The sequence below is a fragment of the Lethenteron reissneri genome, chromosome 46 (assembly GCF_015708825.2).
Source record: "Lethenteron reissneri isolate LAM-NWPU_2019-01 chromosome 46, ASM1570882v1, whole genome shotgun sequence".
In the NCBI taxonomy this organism is placed as follows: domain Eukaryota; kingdom Metazoa; phylum Chordata; class Hyperoartia; order Petromyzontiformes; family Petromyzontidae; genus Lethenteron; species Lethenteron reissneri.
This window is the reverse complement of record NC_083824.1, coordinates 5,385,250-5,403,045: the sequence shown is the minus strand read 5'-3', so window position 1 is coordinate 5,403,045 and position 17,796 is coordinate 5,385,250. Positions and strand designations below refer to the sequence as shown.

The window sequence follows — 17,796 nt, the reverse complement described above, 5'->3', positions numbered from 1 at the left end:
TAGGGCCCATACTGTGCATTAGGCAGATCACGATGCATCGGATCAGCGATGAAAATCTATTTTTACACACAGAAATGGATTGAAAATGAATGGATTGAATCTTGCGCATTAGAATTAATTACAGTGGAGCTCTTCTTATTCGTGAGGCTCACGGGGGTACCAACGTCTCGTATCCTATTTCCCATGAAGTCCATAAAACAATTTTCTACATGTATCCATATGCAAGAATGTAGATAATCGCCAATAATAGGAAAATATGGATAAGGAGCTTTGTTGCAGATCCTACAGCTAACCACCGATGATAATAGGAGTCACGGCCCAGTAAACATGCAAACGATGGCCCAACATAAACCAATATTGCTCCAACGGTCCATGTTTATAAGGGGGAGGTAATATGATCCCAGATAATAGGATTTCTACTGAATTATTAAACAAAAAAGGCTTTATCCTTCCTGGTATAAACACAGGTGTTGAGAGTAAGGCATTTTTTATAACTCAATATTTTTAGCCTAGCAAAAGGGTCCCATAAATAGGACTTCTACAACATACAGGATACGATTTATGCAAACTATGTAAATTATGCCTTGCCTGTTATAATCATAATACATTGCATTCATAAAGGCACTTTTCACAAAACGTACAGTGGAGTAAACAACAGGGACAAAGCTAACAGGCGAAAACAAAAGAGACGATAAAAAGCACACATTATTATAATGTTGAAATGTTACAAGTATAACAAATCTGACGTTTCAAGCAATTATCCTTATTCAGAGCAGGGAAAGGGAAGCCGGTTGAAAAAGGTTGCACAAAAACACCTGAAGGGTTTTCCCTCCGTTTGTAGTACTCTATCTGAATTACAAATTACTGTGCAGTAAGAGAAATTATTATCAACTATCATTACACATCTTCTCGGTTATTTCGGTAAAGTCACGTAGAAGGGAGATAATAAAACAATAAAAATAAAACATTAAAATAATAAAATAATACAAATTTTTTTTTTTTATTATTTTATTATCTCCCTTCTACGTGACTTTACCGAAAGAACCACGAAGATGAATCCCTGCAGTCACGAAAGCTTTAAATCGAAATATCATTACACAATTTCAAAACACACTTGTGCTGTTGCATACAGGACGATAGTATGATTACTACTACAATCACTCCACTTGTTGATTCAGGAGAGCCTCATTGAGTCTCAAAAGCTCTTTTGCAGGAGGGTCCTGCCAGGTTTTTGCAGCAGTGAGAGTCAATGTGGCTGCTCTGTGTAAAATCCCTCTTGAGTCATTTGTGGGCAATTTTTCCACAATTGGGATGTTTGGCCAATCCCAATTACATACGGGCGAGGGCAGGGGCGGGTTTATTAACTATGAAGGGAAACCAGAGAACGCGTAGGAAACCGATGCAGCACAGAGAGGTGAAGATACAAACTCCACACAGAAAGGACACCCGATTCAGGAGTCGAACCCAGGCACCTTGTTGCTGTGAGGCCGAAGCGTCAGCTAATGCGTCAGCTAATACGCCAGCCCGCTGTAACAATAAAAAAACACGCGAATCCGTAGAGTACACGTGCGCGTTCCTCTTTACAAAAGGCAGAAATGCTTGGGCAGTGCATTTTTGGGATGGATGTCAGTCATTTTATTTCGCGCAAGGCCCCCTCTGTCTCAAGAAGCTCCCTTCGATGGCATCGCAGCCAAAACGACAAGCGTGACACACGGGAAGGAGGGGTTTCATAGGGTGGATCGTAGAACAAGGGCTGGGAAATGTAATGAATGTGACTCATACATAATAATCACAAAATAATAAACATACCGCAACGATTTTACAATGGAACACTTGTAAGAGATACAGAATAACCTTTACGCGTGACACTAGTGAGATTAACTCACATGTGACATTCAAAATTGCATTATTAGGGCCAGCATTGCAATTGCATTTCCTATTTTGGATTTCGTCTTACTTGAATTAAGTTGCTTCTCGTCCTGCCAAAATTCCCAAATTACAGTAGTAATTCAGCTTCGCTAAGTTCAAACCACAGCACATGTAAACATACAGCTGCAATTCTCGTCAAAACGTTAAGTACACTTTTTGCTGCAAAGTATATGGATATCTTCATAGCAACATTTTATCCACACAGCGAGTACTGAGTCACAGCATTGCATACGCAATTACCATTGTACGTCAATGAAACAGTCTACTCTGTTTGAAATGACAGCAACTTACAAATTGGAACTGCCTTCGGCGGGTTTACGAATACTCGTCTCCTCTCATATCCTTTGACGTTGAGTAAGGCCTGCGATAGGTCCAAAGAGGCAGGCAAACAGCGGCCGTAACAGGAGAAAATGGCTTGTGTTGTCTGTTCGTGTTAACAAAAGTGAATAGATATAATAGGTGTTGGCACAGGATAGACATGGTGCGGACAAACAGCGTTCTCTATGACATAAGCCAATCTCTGCTTTTAATCTGCAGCACAGTATTATGTTGATTTAGACTGGGAGTGTGAACTTGACATCAATATACGAGGTGGTGGATTTGTATTTGCTTTGTTGAAACGTGCAAATTGCTTGCAATTTCCGTCTCAGTTTTCATCGCTCACAAGTTAAATTACAATTGCAAATTGGTCACCATTCGCAAATGCATTTGCAACAATAGTCCGGAAACCCACGACAGATATTTACCATTGCAGCCGTGTATGGCAAACATTTCCAATGCTCAATAAAGTAATGTAACATCGCAATGCTATGCTATACAGAAGTTGCCATGGCAAACGTGACTATATTTGCAACTGCAATTACAAGAGTATGGTGATTCCAATTATAATTGTGACCCCAAAGACAATTAACATTCAATTGTTGGAAATGTCACATTGGAACAGTGTTGAAACAGAGATTACATTTTGCAACAACAATACAATGTAATGCAATTTTACTTGAAATGTAAAATACAATTGTGATTGTAATGTTCATTTATTATTATCACCCAGCTGCGATAATACATTTAGATTACAAATACTATGTAAAAAACCACGAATCCAATGTTAGTTTAAGCCTATTGTGGATATAATAACAATTGCGTGGTAATGTAGTTACAAATAAAACTGACAATGCATGTATAAATAACTGTGCAATTATTTATCACAAATAACATGAAAGTAACTTCATTCAAAACTAACGGAGCTTACTATTGCAACCGAAACTGAAAATTACTACTGCAAATGTAACCGAAATTACTTTTGCAAATGTAACTCAAATTACCATTGCAAATGTAACTGAACATATGACTGCAAATGTCACTAAAATTATTCTAAAATTACAATTGCTAATTTTACGGAAATTACAATACATCGCTTCTATATTGCGAATGTCACTGGGATTATTGCACAGATAACTGAAACAACCATTAAAATGTAACCAAAGTTAGAACTGAAAACTAGCTAAACTTACAAGTGCAAATACTTGCAATTGTAACTGAAGCTACTATTGCAAAACTGAAACCACTGTTGCAAATGTAAATAAAATTAATTTTGCAAACATAATTGAATGTAATATTGTACATGTAAATGAAATTACGATTGCAAATGTGATTAAAATACATTGAGCAAATGTAACTTAAATTATTATTGCAAATATAGGTCAAATTACAAGTGTAAAAAACGGATTTATCCTCGTCCCGAATGTGATGAAACTCTTAACTAAAACTGCAAATTCAATTACAGCATCAAGAACAAAAATTACAAATGGGATATTAAAAAGAAAAAATTCTAAGAGGCGGCAAAAGAAATTGTTCAATAAAAACATGACAAAATATTAAAATGCGATGATATTTTGCAACTAAGTTAATAATACGTTTTACTCTCAAAAGATGCAACTGCAATAGAGGAGCAATCGTGTGCTCTGCTCTGAATGCAGAAATCTACTTGCCCTAAGACAGCCAACCATAACATTTAGATTTGGTTGCTTTTGCAATTCAATTACATTTTACAATTTTCCCCGCTTGATTGTTTTTATTCTCCGTCGCAACCAAACTATACAGAGGTCCATTCCTTTTTTTACTACGCTTGTCTATAAAGCGGCCTCTTCGATTATCCTCACCGCGTAAAGGCTTTTCAAGCAAATAAACTGCACTGTCGCAAAACATGCGATAAAATATCTCAAGTTTTGCGAGCACCTCGTTCGGCAAAGCTGCCCGCTCGGGTCCCGCATCTGCAAAAGCTCCCCCCTCGTGTACCCCACCTCGAGTTCTCCACCTCGAGTTACCTCGAGTTACAACACCGCTACTTCTCCACCTCGAGTTACAACACCTCTACTTCTCTACCTCGAGTTACGACACCTCTACTTATCCACCTCGAGTTACAACACCTCTACTTATCCACCTCGAGTTACAACACCGCTACTTCTCCACCTCGAGTTACAACACCTCTACTTCTCTACCTCGAGTTACGACACCTCTACTTATCCACCTCGAGTTACAACACCTCTACTTATCCACCTCGAGTTACAACACCTCTAGTCCTCCACCTCGAGTTACCTCGAGTTACGACACCTCTACTTATCCACCTCGAGTTACAACACCTCTACTTCTCCACCTCGAGTTACAACACCTCTACTTCTCCACCTCGAGTTACGACACCTCTACTTCTCCACCTCGAGTTACAACACTTCTACTTCTCCACCTCGAGTTACAACACCTCTACTTCTCCACTTCGAGTTACAACACCTCTACTTCTCCACCTCGAGTTACAACACCTCTACTTCTCCACCTCGAGTTACAACACCTCTACTTCTCCACCTCGAGTTACAACACCTCTACTTCTCCACTTCGAGTTACGACACCTCTACTTCTCCACCTCGAGTTACGACACCTCTACTTCTCCACCTCGAGTTACAACACCTCTACTTCTCCACCTCGAGTTACGACACTTCTACTTCTCCACCTCGAATTACCTCGAGTTACAACACCTCTGGTTCTCCACCTCGAGTTACAATACCTCGTGTTCTCTGGCCCGCGCCTCCGAGGCTACAGTACCCACCGGGTGCATCCGTGCGGTGCGCGCTTCTCTTGAGAAGAGCAAAGTGCGATTGCGCCGTATCCTTCCCCAACGCATCTCTGTCGATGTAAATTCCAAAGCTGGATGGCAAATCCCCCCCCCCCGCCGGTCCCTGCCCCCCCCCTCCCCAAAAAAAAAGAATCATTCACCACCAAAGCCGCACACTGTACACCCGCTCGTCTTCGCCAAGTGCCCTCTCCGATGGGGGGCAGAGAAAGGATTAGTGAAGCGTGGTTACACTTGCGTGTGCCTCAATGCAGGGAGCGCAGCGGTGGGCTCGCTGCTGCACGCCTCCACCCCAGGCTGCACACTGCCGCAGCGCTTCGTTTCTTTATTCCGCCGCCCCCTTTCCCGCCTTCCTTCCCCAAGACGACGGCGACCCGATATGACCCACTGCACCACAGCGCCGGCACTGCCAGGGAAGAGCCATCCCCGCCCGCCCGCTCCGCTTCCACGGCCGTGGCACATCGCAAGGCAGGGCCCCCGCTTGCTGCTGTGCCATCGATTTGGATTCTTAGCGCGTCAAAATGCCAACGCGTTTCGGCAAAGGCAGGGTGACTGCGCTGAGATTCAAAACAGCAACAAAATAAATAATGTGGCACTGTGGCGATGTGCCCAACTCGCAAACGTAAGGTTTGCGAGTTCAAATCCCGGTACGAGGTCAATAGAACGAATTACTCCTTTGTGGGAAGTCATTAGTGACTGGCCTTTGGAAAGACTGCTCAGTGTTTTTGCAATATATAGAATGAATCCCACCACTGGCTCAGGAATGCCAAGAGAGATGAGAACTACACGATGCTTGTTTAAACATGGAGACTTAATAGTGTCCATAACCCGACTACCCTCAACTCCTATTAGCAGCGGGAGCTGTGGGTCCGTGAAACTCCTATTATGCGCAGCACTAGTCTTTCTCTTAACCTTCAACCTATATACGATAATAAAAAAGCACCACCATCCTCGTATAGAACAGGATTTTCCAAGGGGGCCCTGGCATTAACGCAGATGGATGGCTTCTCTCTGCATTCATGCAAAAAGAATGGCTTTGGTAAGACGCGTAGTTAACAAGAAACCCCACGTGGAATAAATAACCCTGTACAGTACATTTAGGTTATTGGAGAATTTATGCGCTTTGGCACAATTACAACGTTTCATTGACGGCAGGAATTTAAACCAGCAACCTCCGGCCACTAAAGCAAAGCCCGGCCAATAGCCGTGCTCCAGTTTTTTTTAAAAGCTCTGGGCTTCTGAACAGAGCGTTTTTTTACGTACACCGAAGGCCACGTGAACCCCAATTTCACTTGAAAGAGGACAATACCAGATGGACATGGGTTCAATTTTATTGAGACAAGTGGGTACCCAAACACTTCCCCGGCTGCCAAAATTGAAGGCTGCAATCTACATGCGACATAGATATTGATCACACCCGCTGCAGAAGCGTGGAATTATACCACCAAAGCTCAGGATGGCGAATGGCGTATCACCAGCCTCCCCCCCCATCATCAACTGAGTAAACTGAGATACTTTGATTTGGACCGAGACACTCAGAAACACATCTTCCCGACCCAAGAGACACACCGGGCAATATTGTTCAATCACCCTCCTGCAGATCAAAAACATTTATCTTTCCGCTTCTTTGCTCGCGAAATGCTCGCCTTTTGGAATCCCCCCCCCCCACCACAACGTTTCATTACCCCAAGGCCTTATAACCTTGCTCAATCCAAGAAACGCAATATCTATTATCCATTACACTTTCAGTCGTACCGTGTGTTGCAGGCCGCTTGCCATTTAAGGGCACTAGCGCCTCTGCTGTGCAACCCTGATAAAAACAAACAAACAAACAAAGTTGCAAAAGCTCAATCTCAAATGAAGGTTGACTCAGCCCATCATCTCTAGAGGGTGGACAGAACATGTACTACTTTGTGGGGAAGAATGCTTATTATAATATCCCCCGCCATAGTAATGTGGAATGTCTGCCACATCCATACCACCAACAGAGATTGAGACCGCCCGGCTGAGAATGGAAAAAAGCTGTGATTTGTTTTAATATGCAGTATTGTAGAAAAATCTTACTATGCAGCAGAGGTGGGACAAAGTCATTGTTATGCAAGTCCAAGTCGAGTCTGAAGTCATCAAATTCATGACTCGAGTCTGACTCGAGTCCAAGTCACATGACTCGAGTCCACACCTCAGAGGTGGGACAAAGTCATTGTTATGCAAGTCCAAGTCGAGTCTGAAGTCATCAAATTCATGACTCGAGTCTGACTCGAGTCCAAGTCACATGACTCGAGTCCACACCTCTGCTATGCAGTACTGTATAAATGGACACAGAAGGGTGGAGAAGGGTATGCTTCATTGCCAAAAAAAACTAAACATTTAAATCCAAAAACCAACGGGGCCTTCTGGAATACAGAAGCAGTTTCCAGCAACATTTAAGGAAGGAAACCCCTGGACCAGTTTTGACTTCTACGAGTATCATGCAGAAGGGAGGACATGGCTCATTAAATAAACACTGCTGGGTTGCCCGATGCTAAGGGCAAGAGAAGCACTCCACAGACACTATGAAGCCATTCATCGTGCCCACATTAATCTTGGCAAAAGGAGCACATGGAGATTTTGTACTGTAGGAGCAGAGCACTGGACTTTTGATCGTGCAAATCATTGCCCATACTGAGCTGACATTCACACCCGGAAAATAATTCAAACTCAACACGTTTGTCAATAACACTATCCAAATAAGAAAAATAATTAAATATACGTCCGTGTAACACACACATACATGTAAGGGCCCTTCTTTATAGTCGAGAAAGAAATCTGCAATGAAGAAGAGGCCACTGTCCGAAACGTTGTCGATTGTTTTTCTTTTGGAGGCAATGCTGCTAAAGAAAGCGTTGAAAATGTTGTGCTTTATTGCTCGCGCACCACCGCCGATGCGGTATCACACAAAAATATATTCTCTCATATGGTAATTCTCTTCATTCTACCTCCCATGATGACATTCCCCTCGGCCTCCGCGTTTCTCTCGCTAGCGCGCACACCTCTCAACATACAATTGCATTGAGACGCTTCATAAATCCCAATTACTCTTATATGTGCAGTACTACAGAGTATACTGCAGCGCATGAGATCAGGCGACCCCTGTTTGACCTAGACTTCATTAGAGCACTACATTTGAAAAAATATTGCCCATACGGATGTTTGCTTGTTTGTACGTTAGAAGTGACGTGACCACAACGTGATAGACACCACATTTGGATGTACCGTTGCAAATTAGGTCTAATCATCATGAGATGAAAACACCCAAAACAAGGTCGACCACCGTGGAGATGCATCGATGAGACCAGCTCACGTGCTTCACTGCGGAGGAACAAGATGGATTGTGGCATCATTGAGGTAGGCCTTCGTCCAACAACGGAGAGGCAGTGGCTGATGATGATTCATAAGCAGAGTTTGGCTATTTGATTATGAATACTTCACAGTAATCGATTACTCTACCGAGTATCGGTTCGAATCACTCAACACGTCAGGAAAACGCAAAACAGTTGGATAAAAAGTCCCGCTTCTGTTCCCAGGTGTGCCGCTGGACAGGAGGTGAACGGGTAGGGTTTGGTGACATCATCGGCCTCATCAGATGCATCACACTTCTCGTGTACAGGGATGTCGGGGCGGTCACAGTTTTAAAAAGGGGCCCAACTTTTTGGGCCACAAGAAAATTGGATTACGATTTTCAGTCGATTCATTGACCAATCGACCCAGTTTTAATCACAAGCAATGCTGTTCTTCTTGAGCACGTATATATATGAATGAGTTTGCAGAATACACCGTGCCCATAAAAAGGTGCCATCTGATATTTTGTATTGTAATTGAAGAGTACGGTTTGAGCTGCATAGTTGAAATGTTGGGATTATGTAAGAAAAAATCAAGTGTTTGCCAAAACCACCAAACCAGATATGTCGGCAGACACCTGGGAACTCTCTTAAATCTCAATATGATGTGGTTACCATGACGGACGTGTTTTTAATTGACTGGATTCTGTTTATTTATATATCTTATACTGGATTATCCCTCGAGATGGAACATCTAGTTTACAAGGATGCCCAGCGTGTCAAGTTGCAGGTACGAAGCAAACACGTGACGAGAGACATATCCACACATATTAAAATCTATGAGTTATCTATATATATAAAAAAGGAAAATTTGTAAATGTGTGTCTGTTCGAAATGTTTAGCATACTTCCCGACATGCAACATGCAATTTGGCATGTGGGTAGTTTCCAGACTGTACACAATGCAAAAAGTATAAAAAAATTACTTTTGTATTTTGGGGGGTGGGGAGGGCACAATAATGAATATATTTTGCACGGCAAGTGAGCGGTGACGTCACAGCTGTGATGTCACCCGCATGCGGAAACGTCACGCAGTGTGCCTGCTGACGTCACGCACCCCCACCCCCCAACCCTCCGCGTAGGCCGTGTATCCCGCACAAATGTGCTGTCTCGATTTTCTAAGTCAACGCGACTGATTTCAGCTCGCTCTTCAATATAAAGCAGAAGATACATCTGTTTGTGTGAAGCAGCAAAAACTCTCGAACGCTGAGCTCTGAAGTCATGAAATTTGCACATCTTATGCTGCTGTCTGGAATTTCTAAGGGAACGCGACTGTTTTCAGCTCGCCACGTCATTCCCTTACCGAGTTGCAAGCTTAAGGTTCAATTTCCTTGAGTGAAAAACAACCGATTTAGTTAAATTGATTTGTTTAGGATTTTTTCTTACTTGCAATCATCATTTTTTTTCAGGGTTTTCCACTGAAATATAAGGGAATATTCAATTAATCCAAGACAAGAATCCAAGTCCCGGGCAAAGCCGGGTAGTAAAGCTAGTAGCATACAATTCTACAATGTCAAACACATTCATACAGCGTCAAGAACATGTACAGGACAGCCAAGGCAGTACGCGCATGAACATCACACTGCAGTCAAACGCATAACACGTGCAGATTTAGAGGAATTACATTCATGATTAAAATCTTCACGCTGTTTAATGCGTTTGCTATTTTATCAACCTAGCTAAAACCGTTGTTTGCTTTTCATTATTTAATAATGGGCAACACCTTTACGAATACCACGTATAGGTCAGAAATGCACATTATTTTTCACTATAACAGTAACAATAATATAAACTGTAGCTCTTTGTCAATCCACCGCTGGATAAAGGCATGTCGCCGCATCAATCACATTGATTGTTTTTGACCATACTTCACCACACTGACCAGTGGAAGTTGCTGTGAACGGGTAGGAATGCCCAATGAATGTGCATGGTACGGGACATTAATGACAGGCATCCATTATTCACGGAAGACGAAACGCAAGCAAGCATTAGATATGGGTGCTTTTTATTCTTGTATTACCCAAACAATATTTATCCACGGCAAAGGGGCAATTAAAAACCACATCTGTAAATGTCAGCACATACCCCAGGAAAAACGCGCAAACGTTGGGCCAACACGTTACGCCAAGGTTGGCCCATTGTATGTTTGAAATCTCTCTGCGTGTGCTGGGCTTCATGAACAAGCATGGAGCAGCTCCCGTAATGTACTCAAGCAGCAGCCCCTATGACCCCCACCCCCCCTGTATAAATATGTAGTCACTAGAGGGCGCTATGGCAGTATACAGGGGCTCATTTACTTACGAACAAGTTGGGATCCAGGTCTGTTCGTAAGTCGATTCGTTCGCAAGTCCAACTTTACTCGTGTCGATTACAAACATGTCGTATGGCATGTACACTAAACACGTGAAATGATTTTAAAAGTTGTGTAATCTCCTGTATATGTAGATACCACTAGTTCTTCATGTTCTGCATATGTAGATACCACCACCACTCTCGGTCCAAACAGGCAACTGGACATATGGACAGGTTTGTTCGTATCTCTGAAAATGTGTGAGTCGAATGTTCGTAAGTAGAGAAGTCCCTTTACCTGTAACTCGAGGGGCACTGTGAACAGATCCAATTATCCGTGGTGTTTTTTTTCTGCAGAACTAACCCCTTTTATCTGGGGGGAAGCAGTGATGCTGCGGTTTCCACCCTGCACTATTAACCCAGCCACCTCGAATTTGATTCCCAGCCATGAATTACATCGTTGGGGAGTAGTGTCTCAACCAGCCCTGGGCATTCTCCCCAGTACACATGAGGACATTATGGGACAGTTTTTGGCCAACATTGGTCCAACAGTTCCAAACCACTTGCTAACATTGGCTCAACGTCGCAAAAATCACCACACTGACCGGCGTGGTGAGGTATGGTCAAACAAATCCCCACCCAAGATTATGTCGACAGCAAAGATTAAGTGATGAAATCAGCTCGCGTGCAGATGCATGATGGATTGGGGTACATCGCTGTATCGTGAGAGATGGGTACGGATGGCTTGGAGTGCCCTTCATCCAGCAGATGATCGATCATGTCTGCTGCTGATCACGAATACTATGATGAATTTGCAATCACTGCGAGATGACTCCACTTATTCGCAATGACAGGAAGATCCGATATGCAAGGATAAGGACGAAGAACGGACACTGTATAATACAGTAGTGTAATGTGGCGGCGGTGGCGTGGGAGGAGGACGAGATTTGCCAGGGAAGTGGGGAGGGAAGGAGGTGGTGGGTGAGCGAGTGAGCAAAGATACAGACGGCATGCTTGTCGAGGAAGAATGGAGGAGGGTGACGTGAGGGTTGCTGGAGGAGTAATTGGGCCAAGCTGCCTTCATTGAACCATTTTCTCGTGAAATGTTCACGGGTGTTCGGATAGTTAAGGTGCAATTCCTAGAACCGCGGCGTTTTCTCTCCCGTCAGCTCGTAATGAACGACCCTTTGTGGCAACGCGTGAAAGCGGCTTGCAATGGCGGCGGACTGTCTCGTGCAACCGGTGAAAATTTGTAATAAGTATAACCCGTAAAAACAAAGTTTTTCACTATAAATCCTTTATATGCGTGGCAGCGAACTTAATATAAAGGATTTAAAAATATATTCGCCTGTGGAGGACGCGGGGATCGATCCCGCGACCTTTGGCATGGGAAGCGAGGGCGCTACCAACTGCGCTACTCCGCCACGGCCTGCGGAGGGGTTACGCTCTGGGCTCTTACACTGTGACGTTCAGCCAAAGCCATGAATGCGTTCTATTTGAATATATGTAAAATATTTTTTTTTGTCTAAAAAGTGTAAAATTTTGGGAATTTTTTTTCACGAACATTAATTGTCTGGCACAACGAGTCTGTGTGGAAAATGTCAGCTCGATTGGATCACGGGAAGTGGGTTAAAAAACGACCGAAAGATTTGCACGGTCGTAAGCAAGCACGCAAGCATGCGAACTTAATATAAAGGATTTAAAAAATTGCCAACGACGATCGGCTGACTGACGCGCAAGCAAGATTTTAGCCATTTAACGCATTGTTACCGTGACCCTACGGGTACACACACACACAGGTTGAGGAGAGACCGGTCTTGTCAGTCAGTCTTAAGACCTCATCAGAGAGCAGTCTGCCTGCCAATCTACCGCATTGCATAAAGACCCAATCAGAAACTGAACTGTCAGTTGACATCAGACACTGGTCTGTATAAAGCCATTGTATAGAAAGACCGGCCTGTCAGTACAGTACTGTATATTGTATAAAGGACATGATTAGTAAATGGTCAGTCTAGTGCATAATGACCTCGACCAAACTCCGCGGAGTCTTTCAATCTGTTGCACAAAGCCCCCATCAGAGAATGGCCTCTCAGTTGATGTCCCACAGACATTCCGATGGCAACCGAGAGAAAATCAAGATTCAATGTATACAATGTATGCATGTAGTCCTATGATTTAAACTACTGTAGTGCACGACCGAATTGAGGGGGAAATAAGAATTTAAATTGACAAACGCGTAAGATATATACAAAAATGTAAGCTATAACAAAAATCTTCGGGCCTTGCAATTTGTTCAAGCCGCTGCTTTTCAGCACGGTTGGATACGTATGGTGCGAAAGAAGTTCAACATACAGACAACATACACGCTGTTGAAATGACCTCAGCCAGAGTGATCTCTAGAAAACCCCCCTCCATAAGGTAGTTTTGGTCCACAGTTTCCATGCAGGCCAGACGCCTTGGAAGAGGTGCCAGTACCCACCGCTGACCGACCACATGTGGAACTTGCCGATCGACTCGTTGGGGAACCCCTTTATCCTGCCAGGTGGAAATAGGTGTGTGGTGGGGGGTGGTGCAGCGGCGACCCGAGTTCGATTCCCGCTCACGGCCAACACCAGTGACGATTATATGAACCGGTCCTGGGCCCTCCAGAGGTGGTGTTGGCCACCCACCCCTTCGAGTGCCGTGCCCGGCCTTCACAGGTGCTCGCTAACAGCATTTGCCCCAACATTCTGTTCAGGCTATATGGGGGATCTTTCTATTTGTACTAAAGAAACTTGCCTTCCCTTTCTACTGCTGTGCCAGGGAGATCGAATCAAAGACCTCTGGATGGCAAGTCCAGCGTGATAACCATTACTCCCTTAAACTAATGGTCATCGAATGTGTGAATTGTAGTGCAAACCATCCTAGACAATGTCAACGCTGTCCCGTGCGTTAACCATTACACTATGGCAGCATTGCAAAGAAGATAATTATTCAAATGTAAATACATTACAATTGATTGGTTTCTTTGGCCTTTGTTAGGACTATACTCAAAGAGTTGATCAGAGCCAATGCCACTGATGTCACTACATCTGTCCACTGCTCCCTACCTTCTGCAAAATCCCGCAGCAACTGCACGGTTGACACTGCCCTCCAAGACCTGCTGTAACAGCCTCATCACCGCCATCTGCTCCTGTTTAATTGACAGTGTTCCAATGTAATCTGCTGTGTCAAGGTCTGTTTGCAAAGGGACCAAACCATATGACAAAGTCATCCCACCTGGCGCAATAAAACTAAATCTATTCACTCATCGATTAAAGTCACTATTATATAAAAACTAGCTTTACTACCCGGCTTCGCCCGGGACTTGGATTCACCACGCCCGACCGCCTTTGTCTCCCCAGTGGCGATGTTCACACACCACACCAGTTATTCGTTTGAGGCTGAGTCGACCTAGGGGAGGCCCAGGACTGGTTGAAATAATCGTCACCGGTGGTGGTCGTGAACGGGAATCGAACTCGGGTCGCCGGGTTCGTAGCGCAGCGCGCTACCCGCTACACTACAATGCGTTACGCTTCCACGTGAGCGGGTCACGTGACAGATTTGACGTCACAGCTCACTTGGCATGCAAATAATAAATGCATTATTGAACCCCCCCCCCCCCCCCCCCAAAAAAGTGTATTTTTATAATTTTTGCATGGTGTACCGTCTGGAAAGTACCCACATGGCAAATTTCAAGTTTGTTGCATGTCGGGAAGTACCCTAAACATTTTGAACAGACACATAATCACAACTTTGCCTTTTATATATATGGAGATGTACTTATTTCAAGAATGGCCTACAACCAATTCCCCAGAATGCACCTGATCCCATCAGATTGTAAGCTAAGCCGGTTTGAGCCTGGACAGTGTTTTATGCATGAACACCATAAAAAACACGCATTCTAACATAGGGCAGCGGGAATACGTTGCAGACAGTGCAGAATAATTCCATTGTTATACTGCACGTCTATGGTCCCACATCTGTGCTACACCAACCTCCTGCATCCTACTCATTGCTACACATGAACGCATTATCATCGCTTCACCTCCACAGCAGTCGTCCTCACAGATGCGTTGTTCTCTCCTTTGGCAGCCATTCCAACGCCAGACTTATCCATCAGTCATCATCCCTGCCAGCGGTGTGTCCTGCTCAAACCCAATTCAATTTATTTTGCCAAGGTGATGTCTCTGATTTGAGTTTGTTCCGCGACCCATGTGCTCCTCTTTTCTGTACTGCATAATCACGCAATCTTGTGAGTTACGGCCCAAATCACGCACTGGTTAAATTTTCATTTCCATCCCATTTTCGGCTAACACATTGTCAATGCGTCTCTGCCACTTCCTCAACATGGGAAAAGCCGCCCCTTTTATCAGAAGCAGTTCTATGAAATCTCCTTCTGCGGACTGCTCTGGAACACACACACACACATGCACTGCTGTGCTCTACAAGAGTTCACAATTCATTGTTGGTCCCATGACATGACACAATAGCACAATGGGAATGAATCTGGGGAAATAACCCCGAAAAATATTTAATTAAAAAGAATCACAGCCTTAATAATAACGAATTTTGCAACCGAAAGCCAAGTTGAGGCATTGCCTATCGACGCGTGTAACAGCATGTACAAGAGACTGGCTCTGAGATTAGCTATGTTGAATGTAGCCACTGTAAACGCGTGTATATATAGTACACGGGATGTGGCAGTAAAGACATCATGCGTGGCGTGCAAAGCTGCATACAGTAACGCTCCAGGCTGCACTGTTAAAGGGGCAAAATACGATTAAGTCAATGGCCTCTCTGTGTGCATTAGCTAGATTTATTGCCTGTCTGTGTTAATGTGTATACACATGTGTATGTACACATGTATCTATATAAACCGTGCGTTAGAATAGTACGTCGAAGTACTGCGTACGCGTGCGTGTATATGCGTACGACATATCTACCGAATGCAATATACTGAATATTCATGCAGTGGTGTGCGTGAAATTGTGCACAGCTTGACATTGTCTTCATGCAGCAGTGGCTGTATGGGTTTTCCCTGGCTTTATGTGGGCTCGGTTAGTGCCATTTCGCGTGTGTGTATATATACAGCTAATCTATCTTTACCCAAATTCGCGAAATGCGGTTTCAATCGCGGACCGCGATTCGTAGAAGCGGGCGGAACTAACACGGAGCTGCGGCAAGCAGAGCTGAAAGGGAAGCTCAGAGTTAAGATTTTATTCTATAGAACTGTGTTTGTATATCACACTAGCACAGATGAGCTCACTGCGTTGATGCGACTTGTTTTGTAGAAAATTATGTAGCTTTTTTTTAAGACTTGGATATTAAGTCTTCTAAAAAATGCAACAAAATCCTTGAACATGGGCCTATATTCATGGAATAAAGTCGTTTTTTGTTGTTGCAAAAATCATAACCTTACAATACGCAAATGTATCACGGATTATTCATTGCACCGCTCGTCACGTACTAGAACTGACCCTGTAATCTGCAGATTTGTTTTTGTTGTTGTGGCTTAATGGAATTGCCCGGCTCTTTCCTCCCATTATCCGGAACGCATCAGCACCAACATGTTGTTTATTTTATTTTACTTTTATTAATTGTAATGTTTTACCTCCGTGACTTTACCGAAAAAACCTAAGAATATTAATATGTTGTTGCCGATTATTCGATCAAAACTTACCCCCATATCAACACAGATTTTTGGATTTCTGCTGTAGTACTGTACTGTAGTTGTGGTATCTGAACCGGTACTGGACCTCCCCCTAAGTTGACTCAGCCTTAAATGATTACCTGGTCGCTTTACGTAGTTAAACACAAGGACTTGCAGAGGTAAAGGTGGCTCGCAAGGCATGCTGTTGGCCACACCACCCTGTAGTGCGCGGTCCTGGCCTTAATAGCTGCTCACTGACAACACTTTGCCCATATTCTTAGTGTTTTCGGTAAAGTCACGTAGGTAAAAAATGAAATTAAAATTAATAAAAGTAATAATAGAAATAAAAAAAATAAAAATCACGTTTCGGAGGCAACACAAGTATCCGTCATCAGGTGGGACCGTCACAGCTAGATTTGCTGTATCATAAGCCCCCCCCCACCTCCCCCTTAACTTGTATTTAAGAATTTGCATCTTGGAATCCCTGCCTCACTTGATACAGAAAATCTAGCTGTGACGGTCCCAACTGATGACGGAGACTTGTGTTGCCTCCGAAACGTGATGTATTATTATTTTATTTCTATTATTACTTTTATTAATTTTAATTTCATTTTTTACCTACGTGACTTTACCGAAAAAACTAAGAGTATGAATCCTTGCAGTCACGAAAGCTTCAAATCTGGAATTAACACTTTGCCCCAAAAGCCTGCAAAAGTAAAACGAGGAAAGTTGGTCTTCATTATTTTGCATACGCTTGTCCAAACGTTACGTGCTGTAATTGTGTATGTGCTGTATACATTGCAGAAGACTGTCGTAAGAATGCTTCTGTACTGCTGTATTCATCACAATAATGTAGTACGGCACTGTAATTTGTCTTTTGTACGTTTACGCTTGAAGCACCGCATGTTTTGCACGCATTAATGTTCTGGAGTAAACATTCTTGTACGCATGTACAACAGTTATAAATACTGCATTGTGCATTGCATGACACTGTTTTCAGTAAGTAAACTAACATTTAATTCTGTGGAGTGGTTCTGTAACCTATGGCCGTGGAATTTCAATAAAAATGTTGTAATCATTGGATCATAATCTTGGTACTCGCACACAATAGATTTCTCCTCGCATATGGCTGCTAGATGGCATACGTAAAATATCATGAATTGTACATTAGAAAAGCTACTAAACGTTTGAAAAAAAATCGTCTTTGGATGGTGTAAACACAACGAAATGTAGAAAAAATTGCAGCTGCAATATGGTGACAGCTGTATGAATAGTGGCAAAATAAAAAAAATGGGTGGAATGGGTGGATTGACACAAAAAAAGCCTTGTCTTTGCTGTGTAAGACTCTGGCCAGCAGATTACAACAAACGCACTCCTGTTTGCTTAATGGCCTCGAGTTTAAAATGTTGG

The 17,796-nt window shown here is 43.3% G+C and overlaps 1 protein-coding gene across 5 annotated transcripts in view; it reads right to left on the bottom strand.

Moving 5' to 3' along the window:
- The window catches only part of LOC133354169 (uncharacterized), a 100,780-nt gene that overhangs the window by 73,838 nt on the left and 9,146 nt on the right, over nt 1-17,796 (bottom strand). The window contains exon 1 of one of the 5 annotated variants that reach the window (XM_061570799.1): nt 5,027-5,129. The exons of the other annotated variants lie outside the window; for them this stretch is intronic. The gene's annotated coding sequence lies outside the window, so the exon portion shown is untranslated. Of the gene's footprint in view, nt 1-5,026; nt 5,130-17,796 lie in introns of those variants that run through there. 5 annotated transcript variants of the gene reach the window in all.